The 10,802-nt window shown below is 44.2% G+C and overlaps 1 pseudogene; it reads left to right on the top strand.

The window, feature by feature from the left end:
- Window positions 1-2,834: 2,834 nt before the first annotated feature.
- On the top strand, window positions 2,835-7,148 carry LOC118975976 (probable ATP-dependent RNA helicase DDX47; annotated as a pseudogene).
- Window positions 7,149-10,802: the final 3,654 nt, after the last annotated feature.

Below are 10,802 nucleotides of genomic sequence, written 5' to 3'. Positions count from 1 at the left end.
CCACAAAAGCAGTGCCTTGGTACAAGCTGGTTGTTTTGGTTCTCTGCCGTCACAGGCAGGATCTTCACATTCTTATATGTGCAAAAAAGGGGACTAACCAAGATAGCCATTTTGATTCAGTCGTTTTCTAATCCAAGTTAACCATGAGGTCCTTGGGGGACAAGTACAACTGTTCTCTCATTATGATGATCATATGAGCGTGTCCAGGAGACTGCAGGACAGGAAGGCTGAGGTAATGCTGTGGGAGTCCATTCAGCCTTCTCAGAGTCCTCAGGCCCTGAGGAGGGCCCAGCTAGTCCTTGCTGCCAGAATGGATCTTCTGGCCTGGCACCTGAAGGAGATCCCAGCATGGGGGTGGGACACTTCCTAAAGTCAGGGCTGAGCTCTGGCTTGTCCTGGCTACTCATATCCTGTGTCTCTGGCCTCCCAATATAAGCAACATTAGAAAAACAGAATAGTGGTACCTCTGATACCAATGTAGCAAGAGCTGATTGTGGGTGAGAGCCTGTGTTAGTGCTTCATATTTTCTTTCACATTGTCACAGCACCCCTATGATATTGGTGCCAGTTAGGTCACTTGTGCAGCTGGTAAGTGATGGAACCAGGAAGATTTGTAATCAGAGTGGTTGGAATCTGTATAATACCTTCCTGTGTGCTGAGTTATTGGGGGGTGGGGGAAACTTCAAGATCTTACCTCCATCCAGGCAGGTGAGGCAAGCAAAGGCAGGTATGAGGAAGGTGATTTTGTTAAGGTGATATCCCAGAGGAGAACCAGACTCTGCCCACCTGGACCTCTTCTTCCAGCCCCCAAACCTTTCACAGTGTTTGAGGAGCAGTAGAAAAGCACTGGTGATGGCAAACCTCTCAGTGCAGGTTGGGACAGAGTCCCTAGCAGCTGCTCAGGGAACCCTGATGTCTAGAGGAGTTCTGGTGAGGAGGGGAGTGAGTGTGGTCACAACCCCCTGGTCCTGTTCCTCAGGAGTTCTGCTCCTTGGTGTTCAGGGATGTGACCCACCTCATTTGTCTTACCTAAGTGAAAGAGATGGTTCTGGATAAGTGGGAAGGTAAGGTTATTTTAATTTTCCTATGTTTTTTCCAGCAAGTCCTGTGATTATAACATTAATCTTCTAGGTGAAGTTTTTACGACCAGTCCCCTCACTGACTATGAGAAGTTTTTCCATCCATTACCAAAAGGGAAACAGACCCTGTAGGGAGGAAAATATTTGTTACATCTTATCTAGCTGACACACAATCTACCAACAATTATAGCAGGCCCATTTTTTGTCCTATTTCAGCTCTGGTGTGAAAAATTGCTGTAATATGAAAGCGAGGTAGGGTGGAAAGTTGGTCATGGGAAATGGCTTGATATTCCAAGCTCTGGGCACATGTTCTCCCTTGCCTACCCACAAACTGATTGAATGGGCTGGAGAAGAGAGTATTTGCATGTAAATTCCAGCTCCCTGCTCCTATGCTAATGGCCTCACCATGAGAGCAGGAAGGATTCTTGAAAGACTGTCCCTGGCCCTTGCTGAGAAGCCACCTTATCCCTCCCTTTATTTTCTCAGCCCAAATACCTTCTCACTACCACCCCTCCTTTGTTATACCCCCTATATGGGTTCATGGGATATTTTAGTTTTTAGGACTAAACAGATAATGATGTCATAATGAGAATTCTAGTGACTTCTTGATTAGTAAACCTTTCTCAACCATTTTTCTAATAAAAATGGAGCTGCACAATGGTGGAAGTCACACTCACTGTTGGCCTCCTTGTCTCAGACCCCAGGGCCAAAAGGCTTTTTACTGCCAGGAAAGCAGGTGTTCATCATCTGGCATTCCTCATTCCCTCCCAAGGCTATCCTGGAGGGACCTAAACAGTTCCTGATCTTGTGAGGATCCTAGGCAGAAGGTACAGGTGGGAAAGGGGAGAAACCAGGTTCCAGGGACATGGCAGTTAGCGATGTGATTTTGACTGGTCCTTGGTCCTGAGCCTAGTCCCTTCTGGTCCCGAACCTTCCCTTCCTCATCCATAAGATGAGGGCAGTCATATCCCATAGATCCATGGAGGACATTAGGTCATGGTGAGGTGACATGTGGCTGTATTGGGTACTCAAGATACTGAAATTCAACGAAGAATTCCCAACCCTGTCCCTCTGGGGAGAAGAGGTCACTATTTGTCCACCAGGAGACAAAAGCTGGCTGGCTCCATCCTTCCCCATCCCAGACAGTCGGCCCTTGCAAAGGTTTAGAAAAGGACATTAGGTGGACCATTTCTCATTAGGCCAAGGGCCACACAGGCTCTGGAGCAAAGAGGAGAGAAAGTTGCAAAGGCATGGGCTGATGCTTCCTCCCAGCCAATCTTTTGATCTCTGGAAAAGAGGGCTACTGAGAGGCAAAACTGTCCACCTCAGGCCACCTGCTGATTATCCTCCTATTCCCCACCCTTCTGCCCTCCTACAGTATGGAGCCACTCCCCCTCCCATTTATTCCTGGGACAGCAGGCCTCCTGGGGACAAGGGGTAGGCCTGATTAGGGTCACTGAGCCCCTGGGGGTGAGGGATCCCAAGAGCCTTGCGGGACCCGTGAATGGGGGAGGAATGGGTCAACCACTGGTGCTGACTGTAAGCTGGTAGCTAACTGACCTTGTTGCCCTTCCCCGTCATTCGGCAGGCAAGCGCTGTGATTAATTGCCAGGCCTCTGCCTGTTCCACCATCAGCACGCGTCTGGGCAGCAATGAATGTGGCTCACGCTGGCCAGGCCCATGGTGACCCTTGGTCCATGTCCGATGCGATCAATGGACAGCACACAACAGGCAACAGCTGGGCCAGCGCGATAAGATGGGCCGATGTACGCCCGCTGATTGCCCGCTCCGTCACCCGCCATCACCGACAGGCCGCCAGAGCGCAGATCGGCGCTGTCTGCTCCGCGTGATTAATGGGGTTGCAGGCAAACAGTGGGAGGGCTCAGACGCGCAGACCCCACACCGGAGGGATGGGGAGGGTCGGGCATGTTTAGGTCCGTACTGGCCTGCAAGCGCGGACATAAGTCTGCTGGGTACAAGGAACACAGGGTGGTCGGTGCAGGTCTAGGGCACACGCTTAGAGAGCTTTTGTACGGAGCCATGGCAGTATCCAGGACTTGCGCAGGGGCTGGATCATGGAATTGAACAGCACGTACAGAAGTGTCACTAAGGTGTGTCGGGCGTTAGTGTACAGTCACCAAGGGCCTGACTTCCACTGGCTGTGAACAGTCAGCCGTTAGGGTTGAGGGACAGCTAATGTGATCCTACTCTGACCCCAGAAGCCCTGGCTTCTGCTCGCCAGTTGCAGGCCCTCTCCCCACAGTCCCAGCCATCTTTGCAGAACCTCCATCTGACTCAGGCCCCTACCCAAAACCCTTTCCTAGGATCCTATGGCTCAATGGACAGATCGCAAGGCTCTAAGGGGTGAGTGTCACAGTCCCAGTCACCCAGGCGCTCACACTTACCAGGCCTACCTGGCTCACACCACACCAGGCTCTGTGAAGAAGAGATGGTGGGCATAGAGCACACAAATGCCCACCGAAGTGACCCGCTCTTACAGGCCTCTCCTTGGAAAGAGAGCCAGCCTCCAGCCCCACCACTGAAGACTGCGCCAGGTGATAAAGGAGGGGCCCAAGAGAACTTCCCAGAGGAGGTGAGAGGAGCCCAGAGATAGCTGGCTGGTGCAGGACCAGTTGATGGGTCACAGTGCAGACGGAGGGAGGGGTGAGGAGCAAGGCTGGGGCCTAAGTGGTGGGCCATTGGTATCAAAGATGATGCTCTGCAGCAACCGGGCCCACTCCCATACCACTCCTATTGTTCCAATCTGGGAGGTTTCTGGCAGCCTCTCCCTCTACTGATCCCCGCCCCCCCTGCCCTTCCCCCACCCCCCACCGCTAGCCCAGCGGCTGGGGTGATTGCGAGACCACAGCGCCCCCATGCTGAAAGAGGCTCTCAGTTGGAGCCCTACCACGGGTCCTTGGACCCACCCAGCCACACCTCCCTGCGAGGGCGGGAGGGGGGTGGCGGGGGGGGGGGGGGGGGGCATGGCCAAACCTGGAGTGCAATCCTTGACCTTGCCACAGCCTCGGATCAATGCTGAGGCCACCTACACTACACCTAGGGTAGGGAGGGAGCCTACGTGCCCCAAAGTGACTGTAGGAAAACAGCAGTCTGGGAATGCTTCCTGAGCTGGGGTTTTAATTTTAAAATAAAAAAATATTGTGAATAATTTACATCATGGTTCAAAACACAAAAGTACATCGAAGACTCTCCCTCTCCCTTACCTTCATCTTGTTCCCCTCTCCAGAAGCAAGCTGCATTATACTGCATGTGTACCTCTCCAGGAATGTCCTGTGAATATGCACACCAATACACAAACATCCCCAAGATTTATGAAAATTTTCAAAAGTAAGAGAAGTTTACAGGAATTGCATAGGAACAATCTGTATACCTATCACCCAGAACTATCCATCCTTCCTTTCCATCTATCATTCTATTTTTATACAACTGTCTTTTTTCATTTCAAAGTTGCAGATGATAATACACTACATCTGTAAATATTTAGCATATATACAATTATCTAGAGCTCACTATTTGTGGCATTTAAAAATATTGTTTGATTATAGCCCTGGCTGGTGTAGCTCAGTGGATTGAGCACTGGCCTGCAAACCAGAGGATCAAGGTTGGATTCCCAGTCAGGGCACATGCCTGGGTTGCAGGCCAGTTCCCAGCAGGGGGCACATGAGAGGCAACCATACATTAATATTTTTCTCCTTCCCTTCCCCTCTAAAGATAAATAAATAAAATCTTTAAAAAATATTGTTTGATTACAAATATAATTTTATATTAGTTTCAGTTGTACATCATAATGGTTAGACAGTTACATACTTTACACTGATCCCCTTCCAAATTCTAACACCCACCTGGCACCATACATAGTTATTACAATATTATTGACTGTGTTACCTATAGTATATTGACGTTATATCCCCATGACTATTTTGTTATTAGTACTTCTCAATCCCTTCACTTTTTTCCCCCAAGACCTCAACCCTCCTCTCATCTGTCAATGCTCAGTTTGTTCTCTATACCTATGAGGTTTTCTGTTTTTTGTTTTGCTTTTTAAATTCTACATGTAAGTGAAATCATATGTTATTTGTTTTTGTCTGACTTATTTCACTTAGCATAATACTGTCTAGGTCCATTCATGTTGTCGCAAATGTGAGATTTCACTTTTTTATGGCTGAGTAATATTCAGTTGAATGTATTTGTACCACTCCTTATCTAATTGTCTTTTGATGGGCACTTGGGTTGTTTCCATATCTTAGATATTGTATTGAGTTGGCCAAAAAGTCCATTTAGTTTTTTCTGTAAAGTAAAAGACACATTTTCCACTTTCACCAATAACTTTATTGATCTGGATATTTTAAGATAAGCCAACATATCTCAATATGTTGGCTATCCCCTGCATGGTATAATGTTGAATTGTTCTCAGTGTCTCCATTTGATCACTATCAACTACAACTTATATACCTGACCATAGAGCATTGTCCAGTGGGAAATCTCCAACACGAAACTTTGCAAACCACTTTTGACACCTTCAATCAGTCACAGCACCTTCTCTATACACTGTACAAGTCTGTTTTGCATTTCAGGTCATTTTAACCTTTCTTGAAATAGGAAAGCATAATATGCCAAAAATGTTGCACATTTTCTTCCATCTTTGATATTAAAATGGCTGCACAAATATTCACTAATTTGGTAAGTTTTTAAAAAATACATGCTGATATGGTGACTGTCACTATACAATCTAACAATTGTTTTGACTGAATTTATAATCAATTAAATGCTACTAGAGCCATTATAAGGACAAAAACGAAGTTTTGGGCCAACCCAAAATATAATACTTCAATGACAATAGGAGTCCAAATATCTCAACCAATTAGTCTTTTGAATTTCTTCAGATATATACCCAGAAGTGGAATTGCTGGGTCATGAGGTAGTTCTACTTTTAATTTATTGAGGAACCTTCATACCGTTTTTTACAATGGCTGCACCAATTTGGAATTCCACCAGTAGTGCACAAGTGATCCCTATTCTCCACATCCTTGCCAACACTTGTTTGTTGATTTATTTTTGATAGCCATTCTCACAGGTGTGAGGTGGTATCTCATTATGGTTAATTTGCATATCTCTAACAATTAGTGACCTTGAGCATCTTTTCATATTTCTATTGGCCATCGATATGGCCTCTTTAGAGAAGTGCCTATTCAGTGTTTATTTGCTTTAGTTCTCATTCCCACCCGAGAGCTGGCCTCTCAGATTTCTGAGCAGTTTGAAGCCCTGGGGTTTTCTATTAGAGTGCAGAGTGCTGTGATTATAGGTGGAATTGATTTAATGTCCCAATCTCTGGCTCTGGCAAAAAAACCACATATAATAATAGCAACTCCTGGTTGACTAATTGACCACTTGGAAAATACAAAAGGTTTCAATTTAAGAGCTCTCAAGTACTTGGTCATGGATGAAGCACACAGAATATTGAATATGGATTTTGAGATGGAGGTTGACAGCATTCTCAAAGCGATTCCCTAAGATCAGAAAACTCTTTTTTCTTCTACCATGACCGAGAAGGTGCAAAAACTTCAGCAAGCAGCACTGAAGAATCCTGTGAAATGTGTTGTTTCCTCTAAATACAAGATAGTTGAGAAATTACAGCAATATTATATTTTATTCCTTCTAAATTCAAGGATACCTACCTGGTTTATATTCTAAATGAATTGGCTGAAACCTCCTTTATTATATTCTACAGCACCTGTAACAATACTCAGGGAACAGAAATCTTGAACTTACTGCCATCCACCTTCACAGACAGATGAGTCAGAGCAAGCATCTCAGATCCCTCAACAAGTTTAAGGCAAAGGCTCGTTCCATTCTTCTAGCCACTGATGTTGCAAGCTGAGGTTTGGACATACCTCTTGTGGATGTAGTGGTCAATCAACTTTGACATTCCTACCCATTCCAAAAATTACATCCATTGAGTAGGTCGAAGAGCTCAAGACTGGGCGCTCTGGAAGGGCTATTATCTTTGGCACCCAATATGATGTGGAGCTCTTCTAGTGCATAAAACACCTAATTGGGAAGAATTTGCCTGACTTTCCAATACAGGATGACGAGGTTATAATGCTGACAGAATGCGTGGCTGAAGCCCAAAGATTTGCCCGAATGGGGTTAAGGGAGCATGGAGAAAAGAAGAAATGTACATGGGAGGATGCTGGGGACAATGATGATACAGAGGGCACCATTGGTGTCAGGAACAAGGTGGTTGGAGGAAGAATGAAGAAACGGAAAGGCCATTAGTCTCTTTCATAAATATTGCTTTCTCCCTTCCAAGCAAACCAAGAGGACAGCTAGATCAGGAGTGGAACCATAGAAATGAAGAACACACGGAGGGTTAGCAACAGGGGAGTGGGAGGAGGAGAAGGGGGGAGAAGGTAGAGAAAATAGCATAGACAGTAGGTAGAAAATAGATGGGGGAGGGCAAGAATAGTAGGGGAAATATAAAATCTAAAGAACTTGAGACACATGGTCATAAACTAAGGAGGGGGAATGGTGGGGGAGGGGGTGTGCCAGGTGGAGGGGAATGAAGGGAATAGAACAACTGTAATGGTATAATCAATAAAATATATATATATATAAAATAAAATTTTTTTTTAAAAAAAGACTTGCTTTCTGCCCTGGCTGGTGTAGCTCAGTGGATTGAGCACTGGCCTGCAAACCAGAGGATCGCGGTTCGATTCCCCGTCAGGGCACATGCCTGGGTTGCAGGCCAGTTCCCAGCAGGGGACTCACGAGAGGCAACCATACATTGATATTTCTCTCCTCCTCTCCTTCCCTTCCCCCCTAAAGATAAATAAATAAAATCTTTAAAAAAAAAAGACTTGCTTTCTGCTTTGTTTTGTAAAAAAAGGGGGGGGGATTGAAGAACAGAAAGAAGCCTCCGACAGAATTCTTCAGACTGAAATTTGTCAGAATTATGTCTGAATCTGTTCAGCTAATTCAGTAGTTATTCCCTTTCTACATGTTGTAGTGCCAGTACTGCAGAACATTGTTCACAGTGCTGATGGCAGGTTGTTACTGTTTTTCAGCTTTGGTTCTTGCTTGTGACATGAGGAGGATGTGTTCTTCTGTCACTTCACACAAACCTTTTGCTTTTTTCAGTTTCAAGTCAAGGACCAGGTTGACGAAGCACTTGACCTGTGATTGTAAAGAAGCTCCTATGTTTATAAAATGGTGATACTTAAGCAATTTCAGCTTGTGCTTTGTTACACCTAATGTGAAATAATAAATATTATTTTTAAAATAAAAAAATAGTTGCATCTTGCACTATTCAGGTCCTCTATTCATTTCTAAAATAGGATTGTTCATTTCTTTGGTGTTTAATTGTATGAGTTCTTTATAAATTTTGGATATTAACCCTTTATCAGATGTATCACTGGTGAATATGCTTTTCCTACTGAGGTTGTGTTTTTGTTTTGTTGATGGTTTCCTTTGCCATACAAAACCTTTTTAGTTTGATGTAGTCTCATTTGTTTATTTTTTCTTTTGTTTCCCGTTCCCTATGAGCTATATCACAAAACATTATTACTAAGAGCAATGTCAGACAGTTTACTGCCTATGTTTTCTTCTAGGAATTTTATGATTTCAAGTCTTAAATTTAAGTCTTTAAACCATTTTTAGTTTATTCTTGTATACAGTATAAGAAAGTGATCTAGTTTCATTTTTTTGCATGTATCTGTCCAATTTTCCCAATGCCATTTACTGAAGACATTATCTTTACTTAATTATATATTCTTGCCTTCTTTGTCAAATATTAATTGACTTATGACGTGGGTTTATTCCTGGGCTCTCTATTCTGTTCCATTGATCTCTGTGTCTCTTTTCACACCAGTACCATGCTTTCTTGATTACTATAGCCTTATAGTATAGATTAACATAAGGTGGCATAATACCTCCAATTTTTTTCTTTTTTTCTCACCATTGCTTATGACTGTTTGGAGGCTTTTGTGGTTCTATATAAATGTTTGGATTATTTGCTCTTGTGAAAAATGCCATTGGGACTTCTGGCCAAGATGGAGGGGTAGGTAGACACACTTTACCTCCTCGCACAACCAAAATAAGGACAACAACAATTTAGAAACAAAAAACAGCCAGTACTGACAGAAAATTTAACTGTATGGAAGTCCGACAACCAAGGAGTTAAAGTAGACATTCATCCAGACCGGTAGGAGGGGCAGAGTCAGGTGGCTGGGCAGAGAGGGCTCCTTACAAAGTGGCAGCAGGCAGGCCCGGTGAGGCAGTGGATTGTGGTGGAGTGCAGCATATAAGGCAGCTGGTGGGTGAGGCGGTTCCACATTTGCATATAGATAAACTAGGCGAAACTGGGGAGCAGACAGACCAGACAGACCTTGCAACCCAGGGTCCCAGCATGAAGAAATAAAGCCTCAAAACACCAATTGAAAACACCAGTGGAGGTTGACATGCTGGGATAAACTCCCAGCCTCATAGGAGAGTTCATTGGAGAGACCCACAGGATCCTAGAACGTACACAAACCCACCCACATGGTAATCAGCACCAGAAGGATCCAATTTGTTGGTGGGAAGCAAGGGAAGTGACTGAAATGTAGCAGGGAGTGGAGCAAGCACCATGGTACCCTCTTGGACCACTGCCCCACATACAACGAAGTGACTGGGTTGACCGGCCCGGGTGAACACCTAAGGTTCCATTCCTCACTATGTAACAGGCATGTCAAGATTTAAAAAAAAAAAAAGGACCAAATGAAAGAACAGATCAAAGCTCCAGAAAAAATACAAGTAAGTGATGAAGAGATAGCCAACCCATCAGATGCACAGTTCAAAATACTGGTAATCAGGATACTAACGGAAATGGTTGCGTGTGGTCACAAATTAGATGAAAAATGAAGGCTACATTAAGTGAAATAAAGGAAAATGTACAGGGGACCAATAGTGATGGGAAGGAAACTGGGACTTAAATCAATTGAGTGGACCAAAGGAAGAAAGAAACAACCAAACAGAAAAGAATGAAGAAACAAGAATTCAAAACCATGAGGAGAGGCTTAGGAACCTCCAGGACATCTTTAAATGTTTCAGCATCTGAATCATAGGGGTACCAGATGGAGAAGATAAAGAGCACAAGTGGAAAAGTTATTTGAACAAATAATAAAGGAGAACTTCCAATCTGGCAAAGGAAATACACTTCCAGGAAGTCCAGGAAGCTCAGAGAGTCCCAAAGAAGGTCGAACCAAGGAGGAACACAACAAGGCACATCATAATTACATTACCCAAGATTGAAATGAGGGAAAGAATCCTAGAAGCAGCAAGAGAAAAGGAGACAGTAGCCTACAAAGGAGTTCCCATCAGACTGTCAGCTGATTTCTCAAAAGACACCTTACAGGCAAGAAGGGGCTAGAAAGAAGTATTCCAAGTCGTGAAAGGCAAGGACCTACATCCAAGATTGCTGTATCCAGCAAAGCTTTCATTTAGAATGGAAGGGCAGATAAAGTGCTTCTCAGATAAGGTCAAGTTCAAGGAGTTCATCATCACCAAGCCCTTATTATATGAAATGCTAAAGGGACTTACCTAAGAAAAAGAAGATAAAAAACATGTATAGTAAAATGACAGCAAACTCACAATTATTAACAACCACACCTAAAATAAAAGCTAAAGCAAATTAAGAAAACAAGTAGAACAGGAACGGAACCTTAGA

The sequence above is a fragment of the Sturnira hondurensis genome, unplaced genomic scaffold, assembly GCF_014824575.4.
Source record: "Sturnira hondurensis isolate 20B ecotype Veracruz unplaced genomic scaffold, ASM1482457v3 Scaffold0001538, whole genome shotgun sequence".
Classification (NCBI taxonomy): Eukaryota; Metazoa; Chordata; class Mammalia; order Chiroptera; family Phyllostomidae; genus Sturnira; species Sturnira hondurensis.
Note: the sequence above shows the minus strand (reverse complement) of the source record. Positions and strands in the feature narration are given on the sequence as shown.